Below are 19,474 nucleotides of genomic sequence, written 5' to 3'. Positions count from 1 at the left end.
ACTCGCATGGCCAGCCCCTCCCTCCTCAACACCCCCACAGGAGTTTTAAGGAAGGGCCAGTTCAGACTTATTAGACATTGTTATTATTCAACTTATACCCCACCCCGATCCACTGGCACAAATCACTTTTACATAACCCATGGATTCACGTCACATATAGTTAGCAGATTTGTGTCTCGGAGTTTATCTAGCGGCAAAGCCCAAAGTTGAGAACAACTGACAGCCAGACATTTTTTTTTTCTGGAAACGATGCTTAATTTACTTATATACTATTTCCGCCACACTGTGTGTTGCATGAGACTGCTAACTGATAACCCCTCTCTGTGGCATCATGTGCCCAAGGTGGAAACACCAGTGAACGTGCCCCTGGCAAGAGAGGACAATGGGCTGAACTGGCAGACCCGAGCCCTGGCCTCCGCCTTGGCTCTGCCTCTCACTTGCTCATAACCTCTAGAAAATTCCCTTGACCTTCCCTGCCTCTGGGATCATACCTGTTCTATTCACTTCACAGAGGAATGGAAAAGAGGTAATGAGATCGTGGATATGAAAGTGCTCAGAAAAACAGGCAGTGCCTGAAATCCATCAGGTTAGGTATCATGTAGGTAGGATCAGGTTTAGAAAATGGGGTTTGAACACCGGGCTATAAAACAAATGTATCTGAGCCACGCTCTGACCTCACTCCTCATTTTACAGGCAAGAATGTGGGTACCAAGGGGTGTCAGGTGGGGCCAGTCAGGTTTGCATGAAACACTAAAGGCTCACGTTACACCTGAATGTCCACCCAATGACCATCGAGCTTCTGCTTGATTATCCGATTTGACAGGGATCTCACTTCCTCAAAGGTAACACCTTCCACCTTTGAAGGGTTTAGGCGCCTTTTCAGAAACACGAGGAAGGGGAAGGAATTTGTGTGGCCTTTTTTCTTCCAACCACTGGTCCCAGTGATAGTTAACAGTGCCCCGCAGACTGCATCTGCTCCCTCTTCCGTGCGGTACTCGGTCGGCTAGTTGTTCTCTGTCACACTCCTCCTGTCTGGGTATCCCTACTTTCTTTGTTCACCCCTCACGTGAGTCCCTCTGTCATCCCGGTTACCCTGCAATCAACATGCTCTAATTTGTCCAGAACTGACTCCAGGCTCATCTTTGCTGTGGCCACCTTGTCCTTGGCAGTTGACAGGACATTCAGGACCTGTTCGGTCACCTTCAGTCTGAGCAGCTACTGTCAGCGGCTCTTTAAATTCAGCAGTAAGCCGGGGGGGGGTCAGGCATGGACAAGTAGAGCCTCATGAGTTCCTAGTCCACTGCTGATACCTGGCAAAAAAGTAAGGCCTTGAAACAACCCAGAGAGGCAGATACAGAGTCTTCAGCTTGGCTGGGCGCTGGTCAGGGGCCTGCCCTCCTCCAAAGAGGCACCCTGCACTTGTAGAAGATGGAAGGAGAGACCCGTTGCCATGGAGACCATCGGGCAACCTAGACTGCCTGCAGCCTGTGAGGAAAAGGCACTGGGAAGGATCACAGTGAGATGCAGGAATTCACCCACGACCACCACCCACCCCGCCATGAGCAGTTACCTAAAGCAAGCAGCACCTGGGCAGTCTCCATCATGGCCCAGGAGGGGGCACAGCTGACGTGAGACATTCTGTACGAGGTGGGAGGCCTTCAGGGGTGTGCCTGTGATAGGTGTGTGATGTGTGTGTGTGATGACACAGCAGCAATGCCTCCTTGGACAAAGCTTCTTTTTCGGGGGCACAACAGTGATATTAACCCTCTTGGAGCAGCTGGAGGGTGGTGACTTGAGGCTTAGCTGGTCACTTGTTTGTGCCCCAGAGCACTCTGCACACGCCTCCCATTAGCACTAATTACACAGCGCTCTAATTATTTGTTTAGACATCTGGCTCCCCCACTGGAGCAGCTCCAGCCCAGGGGCTCCATCTTGTGTTTCTGTCCCTGATTCCCAGCACTACTACGTGTCCCCGGCACATAGTAGGGGCACAGTGGGTGTTGCCTGACTTACTGAACCTCTGCCAAGGGCAAGATCAGAGTAGTCTGGATTTAAAACAGCAGTACACAAGATCAAGGCTCAATTCAAGCAGCATCCGTGGGGCTCCTGTTACATTGGGGCACGGAGCCGTAATGCAGCCAACCGTCGCGGGGCACACGCCGAGCTAGAGGAACACACAGACTGCAACCCTCCCTCCCTTGTGACAGGGACACAGCAGCAGAGGCAAGCATGATGTGCTCTTGTCACAGCACTCGCTAGGAGAGAAACCCAGAAGACCTCACCACTGGGGCGTCCATTTTGCAGGTTACCAAGGGAAGGATTGGTCTCATTTCACATTCATCTAGTTGTTTCAATTTACATACAGTGCAACCACTCTTTTTGGTTGTACGGATTCATGCATAGATTTTGAGTTAACTACGGGAGATACAGAACTGGTCCATCACGGGTCTATTTTATTTTGCTCTGTTAAGTCACTCCCGTATTTCATCTGGTCCCATTTTTGTGTCATATCTGCTTTTAGAGACCTGTAACTGCAAACTGAGTCAGTTCTGTCCAGTAGCCTAATCAGATCTGCCCCTAACTCTGAGTCCTATTGACATTTCAAAGCAAAAGAGCACAGTGCAGGAAAAAGAAGCAAGGTGGGGTGTACCCACTTACCCTGAGAAAGGACTTTTCCTCTAGAATCGTTGGAGCCAGAGCAGGAATCCCATGAGGATGAACTTTGCCCTACACCACTGGTGAGCTCCTGAAAAGTTACACCTGATTCCAATTTTATCAAACTATCTACCAGTCTGTGTTTCTGCTGGTCACCAATCCTCAGCCCCATTTCCCTCGTCCTCCTACCCCCTCTCCCCATGCACTCCTCAGGGTTTCAGGTAAGCAGAAAATTGATAAAATTGCTTGCAAATAAACTTGAATGTGGTGGAGAAATTGCTATTATTTACAGGGAAGCTTTAAAAATCATTTCTTATGGGAATAAATATTTCCCTAGGAGAATAAGCATATGTGAGCATTTTTTTTTAAGCCACAAAAGGTTGGAACTTGGACGTTCACATTATGTTCTCCTCAAAGCAGTTCTGTGGGATGCTGTTGACTCCTTCCAAGTTTGCTGCTATTATCCCGAACACAGTTGGAACTTTGCCTCAGAAACTGCCTCCAGAGTCAATATATGAGCCCACACAAGAAAACCAGCCTCATTTTTTTTTAAGTCACATATGTTGTTGTCAAATATATTTTCTCCTCCCCAATACTTGAGGGCCGGTCTCCATTGATTTTCATTAACCTAATGTCCAACCTCAAGGTCAGGAATAGAGCAGTCAAGCATCATTAATTTGGAATACACTATTTTAGAATAAGAAATAATTCAGCCGGTAAACTTCAGCCCATACATTTGCTGGTCTTGAAGGAAGGATTTGGTAAGCAAACTAATCATATATTGTAAATCTGGAGGAAACTACTTAAAGCTACTTTAAAAAACAAACTTCTCAAGAATTCTCAAGTACGCCTTAAAGCACCCTTTACAAAACCTACTTGTGGATTCATTACAAATTGCCTTTATTAACCAAAGAAATCCCTCCATGGACTTGTAGAGGACCTTATTTTGTTGACCTATTTCCTGTTCAGTGCAATAAAGCTGCATCTGTCTAAAATGGTCTCATAATTCAGACTTTTTGCCACACTCCAGCAAATTCTGACAAAGCTTCCTCAAATTAGTCTGAACTAATGAGGTTTGATTTTACTAGACTGAACCATATGAAATCAGCGATATTTAACCATTTTTGACCTATAAAAATGGCAACTTTATATGGCGCAATCTAATATATTTCTTCCCTGGTGCTCCTTTCCAGGGAACAAAAAGCACTCTCCATTTCTAAGCTTTCTTCATATATTTTAAAGATAAAGTAGGAGAATAGGATTGACTGCCTCAGGCCCCGACCCCTGCCCTTCAGTTCATAAGTACAGAAACTGGAAGATCTTGCAGCAAAAAGTCATTCAAAACAACCACTGCAAAGTGGGACACAAAGAATACTAAAACAAAAATAAACAGAACTTAAAACAAATGATCACTTCTGCTTTGCTATCATGCCAACGCACACCCTCTCCTTTATGCCAGCGTGCCCTGAGCAGATGGGTGGGCAATCTAAAAATCACTTCAGAGACAAAATGCATCTTGCCTGCCCATAAGTGTAACCCATTAAAGCCCAGAGACTCTATACTCTGTCTGCACGAACAAAATCTCCAATATAAGACTCTGAAAGGCTTGGGATAAGAGGGGAGCAAATTAAAGTTTAATAGAATGGAACCTCAGGAAATGGACAAATGTAAATTAGGATAGAGAGACAGAAATTATTCTCATTTTTACAAGGCTCCTCATTAATGTATTTGATAGCATTCTCAGAATTTGTATAAGAAATGCAGGGATGTGTAAACTCAAGAGTTTGAGAACGACTCATCTCTGCTTGGGGCAAGGAAATGGATTTGCACTGCAGCAATAAGGGTTTCTGATGTGTATTAGGAACTTAAGTGGATTGTGAAAGTTAGGAGAAAATGAGTGGGGGTCGGGTAGCAGCAGACCATGAAATGTCTTTGTCTGGAGGTATCATAGAAGAGAAGCCCTACTTTGGGAGATCAAGAGTTGATTCTGTCTTCATCTGACACCACCCACCTTCTGCCAGAGTCCACGGTGGCTGGTGAAAGACTAGTCCACATGGCACCTCTTAAAGTAGCTGCGACCACTGGGAAGCAGGCAGACAGGCATCAGACAGTGGTTTCTTCTGCAGGGCCAGGGAGTTCATCCAGCCCTCAGGACAGCTCCTGCAAAATTACCCTTCTCAATCCTGTTGTAGGAGCCACTCAGGGTTTACCCCCATCAAAGCATATACTTCCTGAAAGAGAAAAGGAGAAAGAGCTGAAGGGGCATCTCTTTTGCACTGTGAGGCAAGGGAGTAGGGGGCGTGATTTGTGTTCAGTTTATTTTTAACTAAGTAACATACAGACATGGAAGATGACAATTTCAGGTAGATCTGAAGCTACAACCTTGCTCCACGAAGCTGCTACAAAAGGCACTTTCCAGGGGCCAGCCCGGTTCACATGCCCTGCATCACAGAAATGAAGTTCTTCCCGCTCCCGTAAAGCCAAACAAACCTGCCACTTGAGTCCCCATTTCCCAGGGACTTGGGTACAGAGTGGTAGTTTATGGCAACAGAATTAATGTGGCTCTATAGGTAATTTGAAAATGCCAAGAGTAGCGAATTATCACATGAAAATGCAAATTGTTCCTTATCTAGGCTGTTCCACAGATGCTATGATTCATCATTGACTGTTCAGCTGTATTTCCAAGTAAGATCTCAGTGAGAAGGGTAGAAAGGCAGGGCCCAGTCATTCTGCCTGGAGAGATTTATAGCTCCTTTTATCCAGATGTAAAAGCACAGGGTGTTGGGTGGGAATATTAAACCTATAAAATCTCAATCTATCATGCAGTCCTTATTTGAAGAGGGCCAAAGGACCCATAAGCATATACTTAAACCCTCCAAAATTTCCTCTCTTCAGCCATGTACACACCTGTCACACAATTCACCCTTCCCTTTGCCTTCTTACCTGAGTAATGGCAAACTCTTCCATCTATCCACCCATCCATCCACTCACCCATACACCCATCCATCCATCCATCCACCCATCCACCCATCCACCCATCCACCCATCCACCCATCTACCCACCCACCCATCCAGTTTTCTTTCATATCTTAACTCATTTTTAGTGGGTGTTTTGAGGAATCCATCAAGACTTTACTGCTGGCCACATACACAGTTTCTGATTAAGAAAAGGAATCCAAGTGGGTTTTCCCGTTTTCTCTTTTCTTAGCATTTGCAAAGGATGCTTGTTAAAAGAGGAAACACCAAACTTGAGAAGTGGACCAGGACTCATTGTGTAAAAAGAAAGAAATCATCTAAGTGCTGAAATGCAAGGGAAGCCATCCTTTACTTAGGTCAGGAGGTAACACTTACATAGCACTCTCTCCGTGCCAGCCTGGTTCTAGGGGCTCTATGAATATTAAGTCATCTACAGAACCTGGCGGATGGGTGTCACCCTGAAAGTCACCAACATACTACACCCCACTTCTGGAAACTATCATGGAGAATAATCACTTAAGCTCAGGGTGCTCCCTGAGGGGGCCACACTCTGTGTCTTATGTGAGCCTCTGCACACCCTAGTATAGGACAAACTAGGATCCAGGTGACTGAGCAGCTAAATGGTTGGTTTTCTAGCTTCCCCTTGTCCCCTTGTAATTCCCTGTGTTTCCTTGTAATTCTCTGTGTGTCTCTTTGCCTCACAATCAGAGAAGCCTGACTAGTAAACAGTCACACAAAAGTTATTCCACAAATAACTTCCTGGACACCAGGGTTTCGGGCAAAGAATTCCTACAGGGGAAGGGTGGGTGGTCACAGTGGAAAGGGAAGCTGCAGTCAGTACCAAACTACAATGGTTTTCGATGGCTGCTGTTAATAAACTGGGTGACTCAGAACAGCAACACATCAAATGCAGCTGGCAGAGTTACGTCGTGCATCCAAACTGGGATCCCAACCCTCTGTCCCTTTCATACTCGGTTTTAAGAAAAGCAGAGTTTCTCCTTTCCTTAAACGCACTGGATGTCCTCCCAGGGTGAAGGTGCACCGAGGATGAGTTCGTGGTCATCCTCATGCAGTAATACCACCCCTCCTAGATCTCTACGTGCTCCACTCCATCTCCTCCCTGCAAATCCCTCTACCCCGCCAGATACCAGTTATCTACACCATAACAAGTGACATCTGGTTGAACCACTTCTGGAAGGTCATCTAGTACTTTCCTCAACTCTCCAAATCTAAATCAGGCCAAGTAGGTATCTTACTTTTAAATCAGCTTGAATCAAGTATAATTTACACACAATAAAACTGACCAAATTTTGATATCTAATTCAGTGAGTTGTAGCAAACATACATACATGTGCAACTACTACCACAATCATGATATAGAATACTTCTGTCACAATAGAAATATTGTGCCTGTTGGCCACCTCTCCTTCCCCTACCTCTCTGGCAACCATTGATCTGCTTTCAGTCTCCACAGCTTTGCCTTTTGCAGAAAGTGATATAAATGAGATGATAAACTATGTGGTCTTTGCGCCTGGATTTCTTCACATATCACAATGTTTTTGACATTCTTCATATTGCTGCTCAGACCAGTAATTCATTCCTTTTCATTGCTGAATAGTATTCCATCATGTGCATTTACTACAATTTGTGAATCTGCTTACTTATCAATGGATATCTGGGTTGTGTCCAACTTGGATCCAGTAAGAATTAAAACCACTATGGCCACGTTTGTTGGTATTAGGACAAAGACTTCAGAGTATGGTGTAACCTGGCATGGGCTGTGTGTTGTGAATTGTCACAGTCTCTGAACCTCTGCCACTGCACAATCGCGGGAACATTTTCTGGGGGTACCAGCCATTCCTCAGTGAAACCTTCCCCCAGAGAGTAGAGCGGGCCCAAGACACAGGTCTCTAAAGTGAGGGGATTTGAAACACAGCCCCATCTGTGGTAAAAGTCTGGATGGAGGTGCCACCTGGCAGGAAGATGGCTTGGGCACAGACAGGATATAGACGGGGTGTGGAGGAAGGCCTGAGACAAAGGAGGGGTGCTTGATTTCAGGTGAAAGTGCAAAGTTCCTGTGCCAAAGACTAGGAAGCTGGGTGAAACTATTTCCACGCCTCCCGTACATGCACATACGCACCCACATGCATTCAGGCCACACTGATCCACCCCAGTAAGCTAAGCAGCACCACCTAATTGAGAAAAGAGCCATTACACCAAGTCCCACTCAACTGCACCCTCCAAGCACATCTCATAGAAGAACAGCACAAGTCTCTTCATCTGCTTGGTGTATGGACTATAGAGTGCTACATAGTTTGAGTTCTACAGGAAACTGGATGCAACTTCACTTGGGTTTCATTCTGTTTGCTAGTTCATTTATTTCAGGTTTTTCTCTTCTATTCTTATTTAAATTGTTTTTTATGGATTTGTTTTGTTTTGTTTTCTCCTTTTTCTTTTTCTGGGATACAGAAAGAGAAAATTTTAGTTTTATTTTCTCTTTTCTTAAATTAAAAAAAAAATTTTAAATATTTTTCGTTTTTTATTCTTTTGTAAATTTTTATTCTATTTAATTTTATTTCATTTTATTCTACTTTATTCTATACATGTTTTAATTTTTTCCTATCTTCTTTTTTAAATTTTCTCTCTTTTCTTTCCCTTTTTTCTCTATTCTATCAAGCTTCTTTCAACAAGCAGAACAAAACACACCTAGGATATACCTTCCTTTATTTTATTTTTTGTTTTATTTTTAATTTTTTAATTTTGGCTTTTTGTTTTAATTTTTGTCTTCCTCAAAAATGACAAAATGAAAGAATTCACCCCAAAAGGAACAGCAGGAAGAAATTACAGCCAGGGGCTTAATCAACAGAGATACAAGCAAGATGTCTGAACTAGAATTTAGAGCCACGACAATAAGAATACTAACTGGGGTTGAAAAATGCATAGAATCCCTTTCTGTGGAGATAAAAGAAGTAAAATCTAGTCAGGACGAAATTAAAAATGCTATAACTGAGATGCAATAGCGAATGGACGCCACAGCAGCAAGGATAAAGGAAGCAGAGTAGTAAATCAGCGATACAGAAGACAAAATCATGGAGAATAAAAGAAATGATAAGAGGGACACCTGGGTGGCTCAGTCAGTTGAGTGTCCGACTTCGGCTCAGGTCATGATCTCATGGTTCGTGAGTTCGAGCGCCGCATCGGGCTTTGTGCTGATAGCTCATAGCCTGATGCCTGCTTCAAATTCTGTCTCCAGCTCTCTCTGCCCCTCCCCCACTTGTGGTCTCTCTGTCTCTAAAATAAATAAACATTAAAAAAAATTTTTTTAAAGAACCATATGATCCTCTCAATTGATGCAGAGAAAGCATGTGACAAAATACAGCATCCTTTCTTCATAAAAACCCTCAAAAAGGTAGGGATAAAAGGATTATAACTCAAGATCATAAAAGCCATATATGAAAAACCCACTGCTAATATCATCCTCAATGGGGAAAAACTGAGAGCTATCCTCCTAAGGTCAGGAACATGACAAGGATGTCCACTCTCACCACTGTTACTCAAGATAGTGTTGGAATTCCTAGCCTCAGCAATGAGACAACACAAAGAAATAAAAGGCATCCAAATTGGCAAGGAGGAAGTCAATCTTTCACTCTTCACAGACGACATGATACTCTATGTAGAAAACGCAAAAGACCACTAAAAAATGGCTAGAACTGATCCATGAATTCAGCAAAGTCACAGGATATAAACTCAATGCACAGAAATCGGTTGCATTTCTCTACAACAATAATGAAGCAGCAGAAAGAGAAATCAAGGAATTGATCCCATTTACAATTGCACCAAAAACTGTAAAAATAGCAAGGAATAAACCTAACCAAAGACATGAAAAATCTATACACTGAAAACTATAGAAAGCTTATGAGAGAAATTGAAGAAAACACAAAAATAATGGAAAAAACATTTCATGCTCACGTATTAGAAGAACAAACACTGTTAAACTGTTGATACTACCCAAAGCAATCTACATATTCCATACAATCCCTATCAAAATAACACCAGCATTCTTCACACAGCTAGAACAAACAATCCTAAAATTTGTATGGAAACCGAAGAGACCCCAAATAGCCAAAACAATCTTGAAAAAGAAAACCGAAGCTGGAGGCATCACAATCCCGGTCTTCAAGATGTATTACAAAGCTGTAGTCATCAAGACGGTATGGTACTGGCACAAAAACAGACACTCAGATCAACAGTATGGTACTGGCACAAAAACAGACACTCAGATCAATGGAACAGAATAGAGAACCCAGAAATGGACCCACAAACGTATGGCCAGCTAATCTTTGAGAAAACAGGAAAGAATATCCACTGGAATAAAGACAGTCTCTTCAGCAAATGGTGTTGGGAAAACTGGACAGCGACATGCAGAAAAATGAACCCGGACCACTTCCTTACACCATACACAAAAATAAACTCAAAATGGATGAAAGACCTACACGTAAGACAGGAAGCCATCAAAATCCTCGAGGAGAAAGCAGACAAAAACCACTTTGACCTTGGCCACAGCAACTTCTTACTCAACACGTCTCCCGAGGCAAGGGAAACAAAAGCAAAAATGAACTATGGGGACCCCATCAAAATAAAAAGCTTCTGCACAGCGAAGGAAACAATCAGCAAAACTAAAAGGCAACTGACAGAATGGGAGAAGATATTTGCAAATGACATATCAGATAAAGGGTTAGTATCCAAAATCTACAAGAACTTACCAAACTCAACACCCAAAAAACAAATAATCCAGTGAAGAAATGGGCAAAGACATGAACAGACACTTTCCCAAGGAAGACATCCAGATGGCTAATAGACACATGAAAAAATGCTCAGCATCACTCATAATCAGGGAAATACAAGTCAAAACCACAATGAAATACCACCCCACACCTGTCAGAATGGCTAAAATTATGTATGTAAAAATGTATGTAAAATCATACATTTGTTCACATTGTTGCAAATGGCAACATTTCATTCTTTTTCATCACTGAATCACTGAGTAGCATTCCATTGCATAATACACACACACACACACACACACCACATCTCCCTTATCCATTCATCCGCTGATGGGCGTTTGGGCTCTTTCCATACTTTGGCTATTGTTGACAGTGCTGCTATAAACACTGGGGTGCATGTGCCCCTTTGAAAGAGCACACCTGTATCCCTTGGATAAATACCTAGTAGTGCAATTACTGGGTCACAGGGTAGTTCTATTTCTAATTTTTTGAGGAATCTCCATACTGTTTTCCAGAGTTTCTGCACCAGTTTGCATTCCCACCAGCAGTGCAAAAGGGGTCCTCTTCCTCTGCATCCTCTCCAACATCTGTTGTTTCCCGAGTTGTTAATTTTAGCCATTCTGACAGGTGTGGGGTGGTATTTCATTGTGGTTTTGACTTGTATTTCCCTGATTATGAGTGATGCTGAGCATTTTTTCATGTGTCTATTAGCCATCTGGATGTCTTCCTTGGGAAAGTGTCTGTTCATGTCTTTGCCCATTTCTTCACTGGATTATTTGTTTTTTGGGTGTTGAGTTTGGTAAGTTCTTGTAGATTTTGGATACTAACCCTTTATCTGATATGTCATTTGCAAATATCTTCTCCCATTCTGTCAGTTGCCTTTTAGTTTTGCTGATTGTTTCCTTCGCTGTGCAGAAGCTTTTTATTTTGATGGGGTCCCCATAGTTCATTTTTGCTTTTGTTTCCCTTGCCTCGGGAGACGTGTTGAGTAAGAAGTTGCTGTGGCCAAGGTCAAAGTGGTTTTTGTCTGCTTTCTCCTCGAGGATTTTGATGGCTTCCTGTCTTACGTGTAGGTCTTTCATCCATTTTGAGTTTATTTTTGTGTATGGTGTAAGGAAGTGGTCCGGGTTCATTTTTCTGCATGTCGCTGTCCAGTTTTCCCAACACCATTTGCTGAAGAGACTGTCTTTATTCCAGTGGATATTCTTTCCTGTTTTCTCAAAGATTAGCTGGCCATACGTTTGTGGGTCCATTTCTGGGTTCTCTATTCTGTTCCATTGATCTGAGTGTCTGTTTTTGTGCCAGTACCATACTGTTGATCTGAGTGTCTGTTTTTGTGCCAGTACCATACCGTCTTGATGACTACAGCTTTGTAATACATCTTGAAGACCGGGATTGTGATGCCTCCAGCTTCGGTTTTCTTTTTCAAGATTGTTTTGGCTATTTGGGGTCTCTTCGGTTTCCATACAAATTTTAGGATTGTTTGTTCTAGCTGTGTGAAGAATGCTGGTGTTATTTTGATAGGGATTGTATGGAATATGTAGATTGCTTTGGGTAGTATCAACAGTTTAACAGTATTTGTTCCTCCAATCCAGGAGCATGGAATATTTTTCTGTTTTCATGTTTCTTCTGCCTGAAGAATTTAATCTTTTATAGTTCAAGCCTGCTGTGGTATATTCTCTCACCTTTTTTCTGGAAAAGTCTTCATTTCCCCTTCATTGCTAACATATATTTGTTAGGTATAGAATTCTAGGTTGAGAAGGTCTTTTATCATAACTTCAAAATGTTGCTCCAATACCCTCTAGTTTGCTTTGTTCATAGTAAGAATTCTGTTACCATTCTTATCTTTGCCCTTTTATACATAAGGTGTCATTTTTTTGGCTGTTTTTGTTATTTCCTGATTGTCTCTGGCTTTTAGCCATTATTATGATGTGCCTTGGTGTGATTTTATGTTTCTTCTTCTTTGATTTGGTTGAAATTGTTGGATCCATGGGTTCCTATTTTTCATCATAATTTAGAAAGTGACTATTATTTCTTGAAACATTTTTCCTGTCCTACCCTTTCCTCTTTTCCTACTTCTAGAAGTAGAAGGAAAAATAGAAAATCTCACAGTTACAGTTGGAGACTTCAATAGTCCTTTCTCAAAAATTTATGGAAGAGTTAGACAAAAGTCTATAATACAATAGGCCACTTCATTTTGTCGCATGGGTCGCTGGTGTTATGTTTATGTTTTTTAGTCATTTTCTTCTACACTTAATTTTGAATCACTTTTATGCTTCCTCAGGTTCACTGATTTTAGTTCTGTAGCATCATGTCTATTGTAATTCCATCTAGTATACTTTCCATTTCAGATACTGTGTCTTTCATCCCTAAGAGTTCCATTTGGTCTTTCTTTGTATCTTCCTCCTCACATTTACATTTTCCTATACTTTTTTGAATAGATGGATATTTTTATAATAGTGGCTTTAAAATCCTTGTCTACTATTTGCATCATCTCTATAATGCCTGGGCCTATTTCTATTAACTGATTTTTCTCCTGTTATTCATTTTATTACCTTCTTTTAATGTCTTGTGTGTGTGTGTGTGTGTGTGTGTGTGTGTGTGTGTGTGATTTTACTCTCATACATAGTTAAGTTACTTGGCATCAGTTAGATTCTTTTGAAATTTGCTTTTAGTCTTTGTTAGGGCAGGTCCACACCAACTATTAGTCTAGAGGTATTTGAGTTCTATTACTGAGAAAATATTCTTCTGAGGATTCTACCCAATGCCCCATTTATTAGATCTTTCCACTCTTACCGGTGGGAGCACGAATTATTCTTACTTCTCTGTGCACTCTAGAAGTGTTACAGTCTACTGCTTTCTAGTGGGTTCTTCCAGCCATGGTGAGTTTCCTCTCATGCACGGGCAGATCTGTAATCAGCCAAAGATACAAGGAGATTTCTCTGCAGACTTCCAGAGTTCCCTCTCTGTGAAATTCCATCCCATTCTCTGTCCTATTCTACCCTGAAAATTCTGGTTACCTAGGCCTCCCCAAACTCTGATGCCTGTCTTCTCAAGTCACTAAGGTCACCAAGCCATTTTGTTCCCATCACCCTCACTTCACATTAGCCTAGAAACCACCTTCAGGAGTAAGCTGGGGCAACCCCAGGGTTCACCTCTTTTGTTTCCCTTCTCTCAGAGATCACACTCCTGTGCTACCTGTGGTCCAATCTCTGAAAACCATTGTTTCATACATTCTGCTTTGTTTTTCAGGTGTTTAAAGTCAGAGCATAAATCTGGTCCCAGTTATTCTGTTATGGCTGACCATGGAACTCAGCACCTATCTTTGAAGAATTTTGAATATTAGATTCCCATATTTTCTGCACTGATCCATCCTGTTTCCCCACTTAACCTCACTATTTTCTCTGGACTCTCTTCTGAACTGCTATATTTTAGATCTACTGGAAAGGATTCAACATAAGTAAAGTGTCCAGGATACTGGTTGGGCTCTACAAACCTCAAGTATGTACTCTCCAGACTGCAGGAAAACAAAAATAACTTAGTATAATGATCCCATGATCTCTTATTAGAGACAAAGGGCACTTGGTCAAATGACCTGACCCTAATCAGTGAAAGTGCTGAAAGTCACCCTGGACTGGAAGTTGAGCAAACCTGGGTTCTAGTTCCATTCTGTAGCTTAGTAGCCGTGTTCATTTGGGCATTTCACCGAGCTCAGTGTTCTCATCTGAACACTGAAGGGGTGAAACTAGATAACCTTTAAGTATCCTTCTAATTTAATTAATTATCTTAGAATCTATCTGCAAAGTAATCCTGACTGTGGTCCCTTCCTGTCCCCTTTTCCACATGGGCAAGTTATGCAAGAACCAGCTTTGCCCTGGTTGTGAGCCACTACTGCCCATCAGTTTTCTAGAAGGCTGAAGAGGATCTTCTGGGTTGGAGGGACCTCAGTGGGACTATCCTGTCTCCATGCTCTAATATGAGCTGAACGCCGAGTCCTCCTCTTACTGGGCCCACCCTTTATTTTGTTTACTCAGAAAGACATCTCCATCATTTCATTTGCCAGCTTCTCCTTTCCCTTCAACAATTTGCCACCATATAAACACAAATTCCATATCTCTGCTAACTCCAACCCTGACAAATCCAATTTCTACTCCCCTCTGCAATAGCCACAGGGTGAAGGATCTTTCCTTCCTCACTCCATCTGTCCCTACCTTGAAAACCACCCACTGGGCTCTCCAACCACCACTGAACAACAGCTCTGGGCCCAGCACAGGGAACAGAGGCAAAGAGTGGGAACCAGCAGGACGCTGCTAAAATCACTTACATTAATAACCCCAGTATCAAATGCTCCTGAGGTTCAGCAATCAAGCCCTGAGAACACATTACATTCCCAGTGGAAATCTAGAGTAGGAAGCCTAAGGAAGCAAACAGCCATCTTCTGGCTCTGGCCACTCCATCTGGGTGACCTTGAGCAGGCACCTTCTTTCCTGGAACCTTGGTTCCCTCCCATCTAAAATACAGTACACCTTTTCTGGACCCTCATAACTCAGGGCTTTTGATAGAACAAATAAGATGATAACTAAAAGGGCAGAGTTTGCTGAATGAAAAGTGGTGGTGACAACGCTGAGAAACTAGCTTTCCTGAGCTGATGAGCTGCAAAGACATGCACACACACATGCACGAGAACTTTCTTTTCAGGCTTTCAGGCTGTTAAAAGACACTGTGATTTCCCAATTCACCCGTAGAGTTTCTTTGTGTTGTCCTGAAGAAAAAGAGAAGGAAGGAGGTGGGGATGGGGGCAGATTTACTCTACAGTTGCTATTTTAGTATCCAGAGGAGCCAGGCTTGTTGATTGCAGAGAGACTGTTATCTCTCTTAGGGCTCAATGAAGGTCACCTTCAAATCTTTTGCTACACCAGACACTCCTTTTCTCATGGTGCTCAGTCCAAGTGGAACCTGGGACCATGTGGGGTTAAGAGCAGGTGGGATGTGTGTGTGCAAAAGATGTCCTGAGAGCTAAAAGAAGAACCCAGTTGGGGGGACAGGTTTGAAATAGGGTAAGGAGGATTTTCAGTGCCCTTTCCTCCAGTAGCTATAACAGAGATCTGTGAGGGTGTGAGAAGTTGATTTTAATAATAATACCCTGCCCTGCACTGGATCCCCCCAGGAAGACAGTGGTCTAAGGGGAGGGAAGAGTTACACATGGAAGTCATAGATCTTCCACTGGACACAGTCACTGCCTCAGAGGCAGGAGCTAAGGAGAGAAACAGAGCCATGAGAAGATTCCCAAAGATGTGATATTAGTTGCAGGAACAGAGGAGAAAGAGGCCATTCAAACACTGATCCAGGCACCCCTCAGCTTTAGGAGGGAGAAACAGTGGGTGCAACCCATGAGGTAATGTACAGAGAAAAGGCCCCTTGGGATAAGATTCATCATCACCCAACCTGGAATCCAGACCCTCATGCCAGCACTGCTGTGAAGGATCCCTGAACTGTAGTCTAAGCAGGACAGCTCCTCATTATCCAGCTGTGTCTCTGTCAGTCTCTCCCTACCATGTGTCTGTCCTGTCCCCACGTACCACTCCACCAAGGCAGATCCCAGAGTGCTGGGCTCTTGGGAGCAGACCTTTGTTGCTGCCTCTGTGCACCCCTAGCAAGCTCTGCATCTCTGAATACAGCCATCCAGCCCGCGCTGAGTCCCTGAGGAAAGGGCTTTGAAATGGAAGGGCTTTCTTATTGGAAGCAGTGGGGCATTTTCTCAAAATCCTATTTTTACCTTAAAGTCTGAGGAACTCCATCTCTACAGCTCCCAGTGGGTCTGGGGATCAATCGGGTTGGGGTGGGAAGAGGGTATTATTAAGAATCAAATCTAGCACACTGTGCTTTAGTTCTCTCCCATTTCACCCTGTGTCTCTGGGCCTGGCCTCTGGGACTAAGAGAGCAGCTCAGGTTTTATTTGGGGTGTGTGTGTGTGTGTGTGTGTGTGTGTGTGTGTGTTGGCAAGTATCCATGTGTGAGCTCAAATTTATGTGCTTACCTTGCCCCTGGGGGTATCTCTAGTCTTCAAGTTGGATGCCTTTGATGGCTGAGTCCTCTCCTGACCTCTCAATCAAACTCTACCCTTGGTGCAGTAATCTGTCTTTAACAACTCCCACTGCAAGTCAATAAAATGTCAATTTAGATCTTCTTTTGTTAAATCTTAAATCTGTGTAATACCTCTCCTTTCCCTGGCTTGTTAAATCAAGCTTATGTTTACCTGCCCCCACCCCCACCTCTTCCCCACCCCCTCAGCAGGACCATCTGCATTTGAGCAAAGGAATGAGATGCTCCAGAGGGGAATTGATAGAAGAATCTTTTGAGAATTGGGAGACCAAAATGGTGGAATCCCTGAACGTCTCTAGTTTCCTTCTACTCTTGGAAACCCTGAGCAAACCAGCTTTCTTTTGTACTACTCAATTCCTTAATTTTCCCCAAGTTGCTTTTCAAGTGAACAGTAGTAATGTGGACAGTAGTCCATAGGCATTAAGAACCAAACTCTGACTCAAATCCCAGCCCTAGCACTTGTTTACTATATGATTTAACTTCCTGGGATCTCAGTTTCTTATCTGCCCAATGGTCATGATAACAATATCCTCATCGCCCACAGAGGAAGATTAAAGGAGTTAACATACGTAATGCACTTAGAACAGTGGCTAGCTTATTCTAAGTGGTATATGCCTATATGCTCTTGCCATGATTTGTATTATCTGGCTTCCTACTAACTATTTTCTCTTCAGTTCAGTTCCTGAATCGGAATTGCTTCCTGTCCACTAGGTACAACCTGGGGGCTAGGTAATTAGAAGCTCCACTCTTTCCAGGCAACAAAAGAGCATATGATGGAAACTATGCCATCAGATACCCCTCTCTGGAATTTGTATCTTGAGCAACAGAACAAAGAGACTGAAAACAACTGGTTGTAGTTGCGTTGTGACCATATGGTGGCTGCTTTCAGGCAGGCCTCGGAGCACTGCCTTGGTGCTCGTCCATCCTTGAGCCCCTTCTCCAGCCTCCTTTCCAGGCTGGGGGCACCCCTTAGGTGAATTAACTAGCTTGTTTCCTTTGCTTACAAGCAAAGAATCATGACCCCCTACAAGAGGAATTCAGGGTTCAGATGCCTCTTCATGACACGAACTTCTAATCTGTCACCTCCTGCAGCCATTACCTTTGCCTTCTGACTCCACGTGCCACCTGGCCCCTTCTCTTTTGTTTGGCAGCGAAAAGAACGGCTAGAGGAGGAGATGAGAGAGTCTCCGGGGGCCTGGGGAGAAACACCAATAACATCGGTCTTCCCTTCCTGGAGGCTCGGCTTCCCCTTCAGCAGCCTCCCTCCTCTCCGACAAGAACTTCTTCATGGTGATGACCACAGTGGTGGCTGACGCAGAAGCAGAAATCGGGAGAGGCAGCTCTGACATCGGCCGCAAACTGCAGGGCTCAGCTTTCAACATATCGCACGCTGCTTCCTACTCCTGAGCAGAGCATTTACTAAACTTGCATTTGGATCAGCCCAGTCCACCCAGAGAATTCCTCTAGGAGGCAGGCTCACTTGCCAAAACTAATTTTCCCAACACTCAATGGATGGGAAGCCAAATCGCCAGTTGGCAAAATAAAAGTGATGAATTGACTTTCCATGACTTGATTTTTGATGGAATTCTCTCAGGCCCCTTGTGCCCAGAAGCACACATAGAGAACCACCATCCTACACAATAAAGTTCGCAGGAAGTCCCACAAGTGTGTTCTAAGGGGGAAGGCTGGGAAGGTGGGTGGGGATTCACCTCACATTTAGAGATCACCTACTGTGTTCCAGAAGCCTTATGTACCCTGTTTTTCATTTTACCCTCCACAATGAGCCCAAGGGCTAGGACACATTGCTTTTATGTGAGAGAAAACTGAAGCTTGAGAGGTAAGTAACTTGCCCACAGTTTCTGACTCCAGAAACCCAGACTGCTCCTTTATGTCATGCAAGCTCCTTGTTAATCCACCTCTTTCCCAGCTCTTGCCTGGGCGAAGGGAAAGCAGTCCAGCTGTAGAGAAACAGTGCCAGTGGGCCACATAGGCAGGCAGAAGCCATGTTAGAATGGTAATCCTGCATATATCCATACCCAGCCCGGACCACTGCTTCTACTATTTGGAAACCAAAAGGCAAGGGGGAAGAAAAATGATGTTCTGGGAGAGTCCTCCATGGGCTAGGCATTGTCACACATGCTCACTTACATAATCCCCCATCTATGAGGCCATTAGAGACCAGGAGACGAGGGCTCCCCGCATAACTCAGCTGGGGTCACATAACTCCCCAGTGGGGGGATGGGCTGCTCAACAGCAGTGTCACTTGGTTTCTTCACAGCAGCAGGTTCGCCCCCACCTTAAGACTCATTTAGTTGTATACCACCATGTTATAGGTCAGTAAGTGAAGGCCCAGGAAGGGGGAGCACATAGGCAGGCAGTTGACTTGGTGCCCCAACGAGGCAAGCCTTTGTTTTCCCTGAGGTGGCATGTGACCTCCTTCTAGCCCAAAATACTTTAAGCCTTTGTCTCTGTGGCCTAATACATGGTCTTCTTTCCCAAAATCCAAGGATTGAGAACTTGCCTGTTGCCAAATTACCTCACGGACTGTGGTTCCTCTAAGCCCTCTCTATAATCCATCTGAAGCTCTCAATTAAAAATCAGCTGTGGAAGCATCCAAGGCCGTTGACTGATGGGCTGCTGTCAGAGGAAACAGAAAAGTCCAAGCTCAGGGATCTGAGAGGCAGCTCTATCACACTTTCCTGAAAGTCAAACCTCACCCTCAGGAGCGCCAGGCTGGCTCAGTCAGTAGAGCATGTGACTTTTGATCTCAGGGTTGCAGGTTCACACCCCACATTGGGTGTAGAGATTACTTAAAAATAAAATCTAAAAACAAAACAAAACAAACAAAAAACCCTCACCCTCAAGCCATACTATCCTCCAGATTTCAGTTTCCATCATGGGCTGCTGGATTTCCCTTCAACATCTGAAGGTGGTCAGCACTACCAATTAGTCCTTCA

The 19,474-nt window shown here is 43.7% G+C and overlaps 1 long non-coding RNA gene across 1 annotated transcript in view; it reads right to left on the bottom strand.

The window, feature by feature from the left end:
• The window catches only part of LOC125930153 (uncharacterized), an 82,772-nt gene extending 63,614 nt beyond the window's left edge, over positions 1–19,158 (bottom strand). Inside the window, exons 1-4 of the long non-coding RNA XR_007460087.1 lie at positions 19,054–19,158; positions 17,617–17,712; positions 16,453–16,569; positions 4,667–4,886 (exon numbers count right to left, since the gene is read on the bottom strand). This is a non-coding gene — a long non-coding RNA (uncharacterized LOC125930153). The remainder of the gene's footprint in view (positions 1–4,666; positions 4,887–16,452; positions 16,570–17,616; positions 17,713–19,053) is intronic.
• Between the last annotated feature and the right edge of the window lie 316 nt (positions 19,159–19,474).

This window comes from Panthera uncia, chromosome A2 (genome assembly GCF_023721935.1).
Source record: "Panthera uncia isolate 11264 chromosome A2, Puncia_PCG_1.0, whole genome shotgun sequence".
Classification (NCBI taxonomy): domain Eukaryota; kingdom Metazoa; phylum Chordata; class Mammalia; order Carnivora; family Felidae; genus Panthera; species Panthera uncia.
Note: the sequence above shows the minus strand (reverse complement) of the source record. Positions and strands in the feature narration are given on the sequence as shown.